The sequence below is a fragment of the Choloepus didactylus genome, chromosome 19 (genome assembly GCF_015220235.1).
Source record: "Choloepus didactylus isolate mChoDid1 chromosome 19, mChoDid1.pri, whole genome shotgun sequence".
Taxonomy (NCBI): domain Eukaryota; kingdom Metazoa; phylum Chordata; class Mammalia; order Pilosa; family Megalonychidae; genus Choloepus; species Choloepus didactylus.
In genome coordinates, this window is record NC_051325.1 from 47783262 (window position 1) to 47797160 (window position 13899).

A 13899-nucleotide genomic window follows, 5' to 3' on the forward strand; every position below is an offset into this window, starting at 1 on the left:
TGCCTTGTATCCACTGGAGGGGTGTCTGAGGCACGTCTCTCACATTGGAGAATTCTCCTCCCTGGCTTTGGCCTGGGGCTAAAACAACAGTTGGCCTTTCTGAGGGCTTTGGATGAACTGATACGGTGGTTTCCCTGGGGTTGGGTTACTTACCAAGGCTCTCAGTCCCTGCTGCCACGCTCTCTGGGATTTTTGAGGTTCAGTTAGGAAAAATAACTTTTCCAGAACTCCTGTGTTGATATGCTGGTTCCTTGGTGCTGACAGGTTTCATTGTCAGTCTGTTTCTTTGACTTTGTACTTTCAGTAAGCTTCCAATGTTTCTGGTCCCCATCTCTTTCTTATTTTCTAGGGTTCTTATGCATTTATTCCATTTTCATATATGTATATATATATATGAATTATGAATATGTGTGTGTATGTGTGTGTGTGTGTGGTATATAAGGTGTTTTTGTGTGTGTGTGTTGTTTGTTTTTTGGTCATTCCAGTGGGATTTCGAAGAGAAGAGAGGTTAAAAAAAAAAAAAAAAGTGTGTGCTCTGTCAGCCATCTTGAACAAAATGCCATCTCTCCCTGATTTTTATTTTTCAATCTTATGGTATTTATGGCAAAATTGGGGTAGAAATAAGCATAAATTATGCAAGGGGCATGATAGTAACATGCCCATATCTTAGGCTTGTTCACTCATATCATTGTATTAAGACTTCATAAGAATTATGCTGGCCACATGTGTCCTCCTTTTGTAGGTGAGAAAACCGAGATCCTAATAGATCGAGTAACAAAAGGCCATGGGGAGGCTGGTGGCAGAACTGGGATTTGAACTGGCTTCTCTCTGCTCCTGTCTCCTGCAGCCTCCACCATGCCAGGTGGAACTCCCTCTCCTGCAGGGGGTAGTTTTTATCTTTGATGTATTGGCTCTTCTTGGGGGACCAGAGGTTCCCAGCTGGGCCTCTTGCCTCAGTTTCCAACATCAAACATCATTTGCTTACAGAATGCCTTCACATTATGGCTAACTAAAACATGCTTATCTCAAAGTTGGGTCTCATTGGCAGGGGTGACTCAGAAACCTGAAAATGAATCTGACTCTGGGTAGTATATCCCAGGGTCAGTCTCATGCATACATTTTTATTGTTCCATGGTGCTGTGTTTTGACATAATGGAACTTTGTAATGTGGAAGATTGACCCAGGGCCTTTCATTGCTCATTTGTTCTGCAAATATTTACTGATCATCTGTTGTATGCTACCTCCATTATTTAAGGAGGCCCTTCTACCCCACCCCCTGTGCTTTCTCTGTTCTGTACTTCCACCTGGAATGTAAGTGAAGTTTTATGCCGAGCCAGTTGGTGGGTTCAAATGTGTCTTTGAGTTGGTTGGAAGGGCCTGGGCTCATATTCTGACTCAGACACACACTGTGCAACTTCGGTACTTTCACTTAGCCTCTCTGAGCACTTGCATCTCAGGTTTGTGGTGAAGCACTGTTCAGGTCACCTGGGCCTCCATAGAATGGCACCTGAAGGATCCATCCCAGATTTTCATCTTGTTTATAACTTGTAGAGTCTAAGGAGCTTTACAGCTCAGAATAGGCATAGGGATTGTTCTGGTTTGGATGGTGTTCTAGTTTCAAAATGGCTTTCTCCCAGGATGTTCCTCTCTAGGCTGCAGTTCCTCAAAAATGTCACTCTTAGTTGCACTTGGGATATTTATCCTCTCTCAGCTTCTCTGGAGCAAGAGTCTGCTTTCAACAGCTGTCTTCAAACTGTCTCTCTTCTGCAGCTCCTGTGCTTTCTTCAAAGTGTCCCTCTTGGCTGCAGCTCCTCTTCAAAATGTCACTCACAGCTGCACTGAATTCCTTCTGTTACATCAGCTCATTTATATGGCTCCAGTGATCAACTTAGACCCACCCTGAATGGGCGGAGCAACACCTCCATGGCAATTATCCAATCAGAGTCATCACCCACAGCTGGGTGGGGCGCCTTCCAAAGAAACACTCAAAGAATTACAATCTAATCAACACTGATAGGTCCACCCAAACAAGATTACATCAAAGATAATGGCATTTCGGGGACATAATACATTCAAACCGGCACAGATGGGCTCTATTCTCACCAGTATCGGTTCCCTTTGTTCTCGTTGCAATCCCACTGGGAGTCTTTAGGGTTCAGTTAAACATTCAGACTTGCATAGGTGCGGCACTTGGCACCAGTCTCCCCTGAGGGACCTGGGACAGGAACCCCCACCTGCAGCTGGTTGGCACCAGCCGTGGATCCCTCGTGGCCGTCTCTGCAGTCACCCATGGAGATGTCCCGCAGCTGTTCCCTTTGCCCCGCTGTCCTTCCAGGTTGTAGCTCAGGAACAAGGAATGAGGACACCCCCCGCCCCAGGCTTAGAAGCCTTATTCCCCCCAGGAGCCATGTGCCTTCTCACAATTTTCCATCAGCTTAGCTTCCAGGGGCCCTGCAAGGGGCATGACAGTAACAAGAGTCACTGTGCTCAGGGAAACCCAGGATTTGGCTTCTTCATCAGACATTTATAATGTATGTATAGTTCCTCCCAGCCCAGATGCGGTTTACCAAGCAGGGGTTGTTTTTACAATGAGCAGCGTTACTAGTTGCATGGTTGGCATCCTCCCTTCACCCGTGTCCAGGGGAACATGCCAGACAATTAGCAAAGGTGAAATGGTCTCACAAAAGGGGAAAGGGTTTGGATAGCCCTGAACTCACACCCATCGTCCTACTTTCCCCTGAGGAGTGTGCTTTCCTGCATCTTTTTTGGAGGGGAGAATGAAGTCCTCAGTATGCTTTATAACATTTTCCACGTGTCCTTTTCTGGTTGGATCTGTGTAGGACACACAAGCACTGTAGCCGAGAGAGATGCTGCGGAGTCTTAACAGCCTGGATCAAAACCTGGCTTTCCCACTTACTATGAGCCCAATCAATCAATCCATCCTTCCTTCCTTCCTTCCTTCCTCCCTCGCTCCCTCCCTCCCTCCCTGTTTCCCTCCCTTCCTTTGGCATCTAAAGGACCTTTGCAGGTGTCAGCATGAAGAGGTGTTTAGGACATGGTCCTTGTCCTTACTAGAAAGATGAGAATCCACTATTTCAAATGTGCATGGTAATCATGAGGTAGAAGTAGCCCAGGAGACAGTGGGACCTTGGAAAGGAGACTCACAGCCCAGGCCATGGTGGTTAGGGAAGGCCTCAGAGGAGGGGACACCTGATCTACCTTTTCTGTGCTCCACGGTGAGCAGGCAGGGAAAAGCATCCCAGATGGAAGGCACAGCATGTGCAAAGGCATATGAGGAGATGAGAGCGTCAAGAGATGTGTCTGGAGAGGGGAGCAGGGGCATTTGGAAAACGACTTAGTATCTCTGGGCCTTAGTTTCCTCATCTACAAAATAGGATTGACAATGCTTACTTGTGTATGAAATTAAATGAGGTAATAATGTATGTTTAAGCTCCTGGGGCAGTTAACTTTAATTGCTTTTCTGAATCTATCATTGAATGCTTAAAAGCCAGGCTTTGATTTTAAATGAGGCAAGGAGGAAACAAAAGAAAATACTGTGGGTCCCGGCCACCCACCTGTGCAGTTCAGGCATTTCCCCCAGTTCTTTTGTCGGTCGTCCTCACCTCCCTTTTGGATGGAGCACTGAATGTTTTCGTGCTGTCCTGGGTTATGTCTTACAGTACCAGGAAAGCACATAATTGTGTTTTCCTAATGGCTCGACATTAACCATAAGCCACGACACTGTTAAGGCGTTCTCTGGGATAATTTTCCATCTGCCAACAGCCATGTTCTATCTGCTGCTCTGTCAACATGTCCTGTCATTTGCTTTGTCTTGCTTTTCTGAAAACTGCCTCCCCGCATTCTAGCTGGGGACTGTTAGCTTTCCCTGGACATTGGAGACATTTGACTATGCAGTGACCGAGAGGAACACATCAGGGTGAACCACAGAGCCATCGTGGCCATTACAGAACTCTTTCTGATGTGTAAATCTCATCTCATTCCTTCTCTGTTCAAAACTGTTCAATGGCTCTCCATTGCAGCCATTCAATCATGTCCTCTCGGGCCTCTGCTTGGAACCTTCCAATGGTTGCCCTTGGTGTGTGGAATAACATCGAACTCCTTTCTTGGCCCACAGGTCCTCGTGTGATCTGGCCCCTGCCTGCTTTTCCAGCCTCACTCCTGCCCCTCTGCACTAGGCCTCATGACACTTTGAAGCAGGGACACATTGGTAAACAAAGTGAGTCCCACCCCACCCCTTGTTGCCTCCATTCCAGCTTCCCTGGTCTTTGTGCTGTTTCCCAGACCCACTGTGCTCTTTTTTCTTTTTTTGCCTGGAGGGCTTTGCACATGCTATTCCCTTTGCCGCCATGCCCTTCCCTCCCTGCTTCAGATGGCTGCTTCTGCTCAGTCTTCAGCTCTTTCCTTTATCCTTACCTTCTCAAAGACTCTTGCCCCCTGTTCTATGCAGTTACACCCTGTTATTTCTGTCACAGCCTCTCGTGTATTTTTGTGTATGTGTGTGAGCGGCTTGAAATGTTTGTGAGATTATTGATTGTCTGTTGCCTTTTCAGGACAATAAGCTTGTTTCACTGGGACCATGTTTGTTTTGCTGAATCCCCAGCATGTAGTGTGGTCTCTGGCATGTAGTAGGTGCTCAATAAAAAGTTGCTGAAAGAATAAAAGAACAAATGTGACCTGTTGTATTTTGCAAAGATGGCCACCATAATACATGCCAGGCTGTGCTACCGAAGATAACTCACTTACCCTCTCTGGGCCTCCCTTGTCTTAGTTGTACCTTGTTGCTGGGAGGATTAAATATGTAAAAGTGTTTGGGGCCTCCAAGTGTTAATAAAGGTGAATTTCAGTTGCAGCAACTTCATCCTTACAGTTTTTTAATCAATGCTTGACTGTCTGGGACAAGGGTGGGCAGACCTCTGCACCCTGTTTGTCCATTCCGCATCTCCCTGTGGGTGGTGACCTTCCCTTGTTGAGGAGGGAGGCATCACTCCCGGTTGCTTGGGCTGGGGTATCTGGGGCACAGTCAGCCTGGCCTTGGGAGATAAGGAAATCTCACTTCAGCCCGTGGGAACGTTTCTGTGGAACAGGCCGAACTTTTGGGGAAGGCTGTGGAAGCCCATGACTTCTCTCCTAAAGTGATCACCCTAAATTATTAGGACTATGTTAGCTGCCACAAAGTTTAAGAAATAGAGGGAAAACCTCCTTACTATCCCATTGTGCAGATTCAAGAACAGTGCTTGCTTTTGGCTCTTTCCTTAATATTCAGTGCTGCAAACTGCTCCACCTCCAGCAGTTCCTTACTGTCTCTTTTTCGTTCTAGCAGGGTGTAATTTACCTATTCATGTTGTTTATTGTTTATGTCCCTTGACCCCCAGCCCCCCTGGGTATACACACCCCAGAGCATCGGCTTCTCCAGGGCAGGGAGCTTTGCTGTTTGCTCATGGATGTATCTGTCAGGGCCTGGGACAGAGCAACTCTCACTGCTGTTCCTCCGGTTTTGGCATGCCCCACCAATCTGGTAAATGGCCTACATGTCTTTTAAGTTTCAGTTCAAATGCCACCTCTTCTCTGAAGCCTTTGCTGCTGTCTTCTGGGACCCTGTCCTTGCCCATCCCAGCACCTGTAGCACTGTGGGCTTCTTGAGCTGGGCTGCTCTTTGTCCCCAGGAGACAGGGGCCTTGAAGGCTATGTTCGGGGTGCTTGAGCTGTGTCTCAAGGGCAGTAGGGAGTTGTGCAAGTGTTTTGCATTTTAAAGAAATCATTGTGGCTGTTTTGTGGGGAAAACCTTGGACGGGAGCAAGAGTGGATGCAGGAGAACAGTTGGGAGGTCATTACTATGGTTCAGGAGACAATTAATGATGGCTTGGGACTGTGCCATCCAATATGGTAGCCACTAGCCACATGGCTTTTTAAATTTAAAATAAAATAAAATTCAGTTCCTCAGGCATACTAGCCATATTTCAGGAAGTCAATAGCCACATATGGGTGGCCCCTATTGGAGAGTGCAGATATGGAATATCTTCATCATTGCAGATGAGTTTGGGACATCTCTGGCTTGGACTGTGGTGGAGTGGGAATGGAGAGAAGGGGATGGGTGTGGGAGATATTTAGGAGGGTGGATGTCAGAGATTTAGGGATGGGTTGGATGCAGGGTGTGACGGAGAGAGCCTCAAGGATAACAACCCAGGTTGTTGGCTGTGGCTACAGTAAAATTCCTGCGACAAAAGGAATGGGTGTTTTTATGGATCTTGACTCATATTGCCATGCCATTTTCCAAAAGAGTGAAGGTGCACACTTTATCACACTCTTCCGGCATGACTTACTATCTGATGAGAAGCCTTTAGTTGTGTATATGCCTCTTGCCAAATCTGCCTTCATTTAGGGTCTATCATGTGGACCATGAGATCTTTGTGATCTGGGAATTATATGTATATTAATGCAGATTTGAATAAAAAGAGTTATGTTTGCCATTGTGATACGATCTGATGCTGTTTAAATGTCTTTGGTAATATCTTCAATCAGACGGCAAATAGAAAAGAGGAGAGTTAGTAATAAAAAATGAATTAGGGCGATTAACGAAAGGTGAAGCGCTGCCCTGCTCAGGCGACAGGCCGAGTTGACGGAGCTTTGCAGGGTGCCTCCTGTCCAAACACGCGTCTGGATCACAGGCTCCCGGGGCTGGCCCTGGAGTCTGCTTGGCACATAGGACTTGGTTATTGCATTCGGTTTTGCAAAGGTCATGGACATCCCCTTGGCTGGGCTCTGAGGGGCACACACCAGGATGAGGGGTGCACACCTTGGAGAGGGGGGCTGGAGTGGGGCTTTGAAGAGGGATTGCTGTGCTCCCTCCCCGTCCTGACCAGGGGCTTCTTCCTCCAAAGTGGAGACGTCAGTGGCCTTGTGCCCCCTTCCCACTTGCTCCAGGGCCCTGGAGAATCTCATCCATCCCTCTCTCTGGCACCTTCCCCAGAGGTGCACTTGGGGAACTTTCCCTAGTAGTCTGGAAGTGGAGTGCGGTCCTTTCAAGAAGGAGGTAGAGGCAAAGACTTTACTCCACTAATGCAAGTGCTAGGACTCATTCCTGTGACATCCAAAAAGAAACAGAATTCTTGTGACCCTGGTGAGGTGTGTGGGACTGGAACGGAGACCAGAAGGACATGAATCTTCCGTTTTCTTAGTGTTGGGATTAGTACTCAGCCAGTGCCAAAGGACCATGTAGATCAGGTAGCTGGCAGTTAGATGGTTAATGTCCATATTAGCTGGCCAATGTCCACAGCTGATGGGCAGGATCAGGTGACATCCCTTTAGCTATCTGATTGCCACAATAAATGGGCAGGTTTGGGTAATCCCCATATTAGCTGGCTGATCCCACAGCTGGCTGGCCCCTGCCTACCTTAAGCCAACACTTCTCAAACTTTAATGTGCATGTGAATCACCTGGGGTTTGGGTTAAAAATGCATATTCTGATTCAGTAGGTTTGGGGTAGGGCCAGAGATTTTGCATTTTTAGCAAGCTCCAGGTGATGCCGAGTTGCTGGTCAGAGGACCACAACTTGAGAATCAAGGTCTTTGTGTTAGGCTGAGAACCCTAGAAGCAGAGCTTGAGACAAGGATTCTTGTGGAAGAGATTCAGTCATGGACATCCCCATCTGCTCTTGGGTGGGTGAAGGGGAGTGGGGGAGGGAGCTGAGCAGGGGTGTGGGCTCAGCTGGAGACCTGCTGCAGCCTTACCCCACGGGAGTTCTGAGGCATGACTGGTACCACGGAGTTGGCCCTGTCTTGAGGCCGAGGGTGGGGCAGCCTTTGTGTCCCCCGTGTCAGTCAGTCATCAGTCACGTGCTGCCTGGGGTAGGGTGGGAGGTGAGGTGTCAGAACACCTGTGCTTTGGTCCTGTTGGCCAAGGACAGTTCTCTGGATAAGGGGGCAGCTGTGAGCATCAGCCCTCATAGCCACAGGGGGATGGGTGTGCCAGCCCGAAAAGGGGGACCTGGGTTGGGACCTCAACAACATCCACTACAGCTTAGAGAATTGGAGACACAGTGTCTTTGCCTGAGAATGGCCTTAAGGAATGTGGACTGGGAGGCAGGACACTTGCGTTCCAGTTTGGACCCTGCTCTGTGACCTTGGGTGAGCCACTTCTCTCTGGGAAGTTTGTGCTGAAGCCGCACAGAGGTTTTGGTTGTGGTTGGTCCTTGTCTTCAGGCTGGGATGGAGCTCAGGGGCCAAGGTGGGGTCCTACCCAGGAAGAGGCAGCTCTTCAGAGGCCGGGAGAGAGAAAGAGAGAGAAGGGAAGGAGGGAAGAGAGGGAGCATACCCACACCCACACCCACACACCCCCACACACACCCTGTAGTGTCCAGGGACAGCTTCCTGGAAGAAGGAGGCATTTAGGCAGGACTTCCACAAAGGGTGGGATGGGGACATATAGAGGAGTGGAGGGAGGGAGGAGGCATTTATTTAGCACCTGCTAAGTGCCTGGCATCAGCATGGGTATTTCATTTGGCTATCTTATTTAATCTTCGTGACAACTCTTGAAGTAGAAGCCATCCCCAGTGTGCAGGAAAGGAGCTGAGGCTGGAGCAGTGAAATGACTTGAGCGTTGGATCCCAAGCCCTTTGCCAGACGCACCCATTCTCTTCCTTCTGGACCACATCATGGAGGGAGGGGCCGTGGTAAGGGGGGTGGTCATGGCAGCTTGGGGAGCTCAGCAGACCTGTCCGGATGGAGTGTAACTGGTGCAGAAGAGGAGGCAAAATCGGGGGGTTGTGAAGGGCATTGAGGGTGAGGCTCTGGAGTTGGCATCCTGCGGTGGGAGCCGAGGAGGGTGTTGGAGCATGTGGGGGGCTGTAGAAGGTCTAATCCAGCATTGTGCCTCTCTGTTCTGGGGGCCCCCTTCCCACTCGCACTCCGAGCCATCTTCCTCCACTGTGTACCCTCCCTGGATCCAAACTTCTTCAACCCCAGGGGGTAAGGAGTCCATCTGGGACCTTCCAGTAGACCACTTTCTGAGCGTTTGAAGTACTTGGGAGAGGGAGTGTGCTTTTGCTGTGGTATTTTGTGGGGCAGGCCAGGCTGCAGTTCTGACAGTGGCCTTGGAATCACACTGCTTCCGTGGAATCTTGGCATCTTGCCACTGTGATGAGCCCACCTTCCTGTTTCCCTCTTCCTTGTGTTCCCAGCCTCACACTGGGTCTAATGCCTTGGAAGTGAATGGAAGAAGGAGCACAAAGAACTATTCCAGGTGAAAACACATGTGGGCTTGGGGTGTGTCAAGACTTTGGGGCGAGGGTTTAGTCCTTTTTACTCTCTTTCCCACCTCCTGTGGGCTGTTTTCTCCACCAGTCAAAGCTGGCAAAGTCCAGCTCTTTCTTCCTCATCCTCCATCTAAACCTCTTCCTCGCAGGGTGTTATGTAAGCTACAGCCACAGCCTGGCACCTGGGCACAAGATGCTGATATCAAACAAAGAAGCTGTTTCTGCCAAGCGTGTGGTTGGGCTAAGGTGGTGGCGTGAGAGGCACCAGCAGAGTGGGGGTGGGGAGGGAAGAGGAGCGACTATTTATTGAATTCCCACTATGTGCAGAGAGGCTGTGCTAGGTGTCTTATGTTTAGTCTCATTTAAGCCTCACAACGGCCCTGCAGCTCGTATATTAGAATGACCATGTTATGATGTGACACCTGAAGTTCAGAGAGGTTGAGAAACTTGCCCAAGTTCACACAGCCTGTAAGGGTTGTGAGACCATGAACTTGACTCTTTCTGGCTCTGAAGTCATGATCTTTATTCTGCACCACATGTCCTCTCATCTGTGGAGTTTATTTAGCTTCCTTTTGGAGGCCCTTTCACACGTATTCCCCTTTCAGGCTCAAACCAGCCCACCTGGGAAGACTTGGCATGGGCAGTGTTATGCCCCCCTGCAGAGACAGGCGACTTGGGCATTGAGAAAAGCATCCACTTACTTCATCCAGGCACAAGCTGGGAGGCGTTGGCCAGCAGGGCTCAAACCCAGGGCCTGACCCTCAACCCACCTGTGCTCCACCCCCCAAGAGGCTTTCTGCTGTTTTCAACTTGATGTTGTAGAGAACGGACACGTGTACCTTTGGCTGTGAGCATATCATGGCAAACGCTGTTCTGTTAGCTCCTGTATCAGTTATTGATGCATAATAAGCCACCACAACATTGGTGTTTTTTTTTTTAGCTCAGGATTCTATGGGTTGGCTGGATGGCCTCCTGGCTTGGGCTGGCTGGTCTCTGCAGGGCTTGCTCCACATCTGTGGTCAGCTGGCCAATTGCCTAGCGGCTGGATGGTCTAGGATCACCTCTCTGTCTGGCAGCAGCAGGCTGTTGGCTGGAGGTAGCAGATTGTTGGCTCAGTTCTCCCCACAGTTGCTCATCCTCCAGCAGGCTAGCTCAGGCTTGTACACCAGATGTTCTTAGGGTTCTGTGCACAGCAAGAGAGAGAAAGCCCCGATGCACAAGCACTTTTCAAACCTCTGCTTGCACAGATTCAAGGCATGAAGAATTCAATTCTGCTTGATGAGAGGTACAGCAGCAGCCCATTGCAGAGGGCATGCAAGCAGGAATGGGAGGATTTATTGTCATCTTTGTAATTGATCACAGCTGCCCTCGCTCTTTCAGACAAACATTTATTGAGCCCCTGCTGTGTGCCAGCCCCTCTGGCAGGGATCCTGTGGTAAACAAGATAGACTCAGTGCTTGTACTTTCACAACCTCTAGTCTAGCTAATAAATAATCATGTAATTAAACCCATAATGTAAGCCTGGCAAGTGTAATGAAGAAGTGCCATATGGTGCCATGAGACTGGGTAAAGGGAGGCCAGGAAGGGCTTCCCTGACTCTTGAGCTGAGTCCTGTAGGGAGACCAGGAGTTCCGAGGTGGAGGGGCGGGGGAATCATTCCAGACAGAGACCAGCACATGCAGAGGCCCTGTGGAGGGAGGGACCTGGCACGTTTGAGCACCAAGTGAAGGGCCATTTCCTTTGAAGTGTCCACCACCTTGGGCTGGGAAGGGAACTTTGGGTTGGTCACATGTCCCCTGGTTACCCCGAGTACTCCTGCAGTCTCGGGTGGGAGTGCAGCTGGGAGGAGGGAGAGGCTGGTGCTCCAGGGGACCCAGGGAGTCCTTGTGGAAGAGGAGCGAGTGGAGCTTTGGAAAGGGCAGTGTTGGCAGAGGGTGCCACTTGAGGAAGGGCAAGGAGGCAGCGAGCAAAGGGTCAGCTGCATAGGATCTGGGGAGAGCTGGCCCAGGAGATAAGTGGGGAGGGTGGGCTGGGCACTGGGTTACTGGGTTGGCCAGTGATCCTTGGGCTGTGAGTGGAGAATGATGTGATCTGATCTGGGGGTGGGGAGTGGGGCAGTAGGGAGGGTGGCTGTCCCCTGGGGGTGGGCCCCATGGCAGGAGGGCCTGGGGGCTGCTCTTCACTAGCCAAACCTCAGGCCCCTAACCCTAACCCTAATCCAGCTTCCTGGGCCCATGTGCCAGGCTGGGAGGGGTGTCCTGGGTGGAGGCCCCAGCGTTGGGGGTTTCCCCCTGGGGGGCTGGGGGCTACCTGCTTACTCGCATGAATGGCATTTGCTGTCCTCAGAGCCTTCCCAGGTTCTCTTAAGGGGTATCAGGGGGTTGTGATTTTGGAAAAGGCTGGGAGTCCCTGGGAGCCAGGGCTGGTGCATAAGGCTCACAAATGAGCCAGCACAGAGTTGGACAAATGGGACACACCAGGCGAATCCAAGTTTGAATCTCTGCCTCGAAACTCTGGGTGAGAGGCCGCCCAGCTCCAAGCCACTGTCTTCTCCTCTGAAAGTGGGGCCTGGCCCTGTCCTCACTGGGTTGGGGGAGCAGACCCCGTAGGGGCCCTTGGCCTCAGTGCCTCTGTCCACATGCACGCAGGTGCTTGCCTGTGTGCGGCGAGGATGGCGCAGGGGCCCCAAAGTGGGACAGACGCTCCTCCTCACCAGGCCCTGGATGTCAGTGAGGCTGTCTTTCCCAGAATGAGCAGAAACCATGGCAACCCGGGAGCATCATGTGGGCCACCAGCCCATCCCACTGCTCACAACCAGGGGAAGGGCCTGTCACAGATACAGACCCGACTGGGTGACTTTTTCTTTGCAAAGTTCTAGAAAAATAAATCCTGACTTTAGGTTTCTGTTCAACCTCAAATTTTATTATTCTTTTTTTTCTCTTTTTTCTTTTTTTTTCTTTTTTTTTCAGTCTTGTCCCAGAAGACATGTCTTGAACAGGATAAGTTAGAGCAAACCTCCCTGCCCTTCCCCTCCCCCTCCGGCATCTCATAGTTGATGCTCTGGAAAGAGATGCCAGGATGCTGCTGGGGGCAGGCACCCAAAGGGTGGGAGATCTACTCTGGGAGGCAGGGCCACTGGCCATTTGACTCAGTCCTCGCAGTGGTCCGGCAAGGTGGTGGCATGAACCCCACTTTATGGAGAGGCTCAGCCCCTTATCCCAAGTTCACAGCTAGTAAGTGGCAGAACTGGGATTCAAACCTGGGTCTTCATGTTCCCGGACTTGTTTCCTCACTGCTTTTGGCCGAGTCTGGGCTCAGCAGCCAGTGTGGCAGAGAAGAGCCTGTCAGCTCCTAGTGTGGGGTGACTGGCCTGTGATGCCTGCCCCCAGTGCAGAGGGGTTCAGGGTAGCGGTGGCAGCACTTCTGAGGTGGACTTGACCAGGAGGGTTTTCCAGCCCTTGTGTTTTTTCACTGCGGCCTCCTTGCACGATGCTGGCAGGGGTGGACTCATGACCTCACAGAAGCCTGGCCTTGCCTTAGCTGGAGTTTGGGGGTGGGACTTCTTGGGGCCCCTGGCTTCACCCTAAATGTCTGCAGCCACCCAAGCTGAGTCAAAGTCCTCATCTCTCAGAAGCTCAGTGTCCTTTTCTATAAAATGAGGTAACTGATGCCTGAGTTGACAGTGCAGCGTGGAGGTGTTGAGTGTGGAAGGCAGGGCCCAGACTAGTTTGAATCCCATCTCTGATGCTTAGCAGCTGTGCACACGTGGCATAGCTAGTGAGTTACTTAGCATCCCTGTGCCCTGTTTCCTGTTCTGTAAAATGGGAATAAATAATTGCACTTACCAAACAGGGTTGTAATGAGGTCTGATGAATGTTTTGTTTTGCTATTATTATTATTATTATTTTGCTATATTCTTTTTGCCTTTTGGAGTTGTTGGGAAGTTAGAGTGGATGTAGCCAGACCTGTCATTAGGCTTAGCAGGTAGCAAGTACTCAGAAACTGCTTTTTGGTTGAGGAGGGGAGGAATGAGACAGTCAGGTGGTAGAAAGAGTGCCAGTAGACAGGCTGCTGGGATGGCTGGGTGGCCTTGCAACACCCACCTGTCCTCTCCCAGTCTCACTTTTGTTGGTTGCTTGTTTATTTTTGGCCGTTCAGTCACAAGAACACATACAAAGCTTTTTAGTTGTATATAATTCATAACAAAATTTGGGCCAAGGAAGATATAAAATAGAACAAATTATAGGGAGAAAATGAGAAAATGTTGGCTCTGGTTTCTACAGGGATATTGAAATCTGACTCTGGGCTTCCTGGGAGACAAGTGAAAAGGGAAATAGATTCACTTCATTATTTCCTCGTCTAGAGGGTAGAGACTTAGCAACTCCTCAAAAGAAGCACAGTCTTAATTGCCACTTGGAGCTAAAAGAAATTTCTCTCACTGTTCTCATGGAGAAATGTAAAATGTTTACCCCAAATGTGGAAAAGGGGGCATGAGCCCTGCTCCCTTGCCTCTCTGGCTGATTGTGGGGATTGGGTAGGTGTAAAATGCCTGGTGAGTGCTGGGCTCACTGAAGGTGCTCAGAGGGTGTAGTTCCCGTCCCTGTGCGTGGGGCTGGTCCAGGCCTGGG

The 13899-nt window shown here is 50.0% G+C and overlaps 1 protein-coding gene across 6 annotated transcripts in view; it reads left to right on the forward strand.

Annotated features, from left to right (window-relative positions):
- TOX2 (TOX high mobility group box family member 2) overlaps positions 1-13899 on the forward strand; it is a 157005-nt gene that overhangs the window by 17854 nt on the left and 125252 nt on the right. The window contains exon 2 of one of the 6 annotated variants that reach the window (XM_037812003.1): positions 4136-4237. The exons of the other annotated variants lie outside the window; for them this stretch is intronic. The gene's annotated coding sequence lies outside the window, so the exon portion shown is untranslated. The remainder of the gene's footprint in view (positions 1-4135; positions 4238-13899) is intronic. 6 annotated transcript variants of the gene reach the window in all.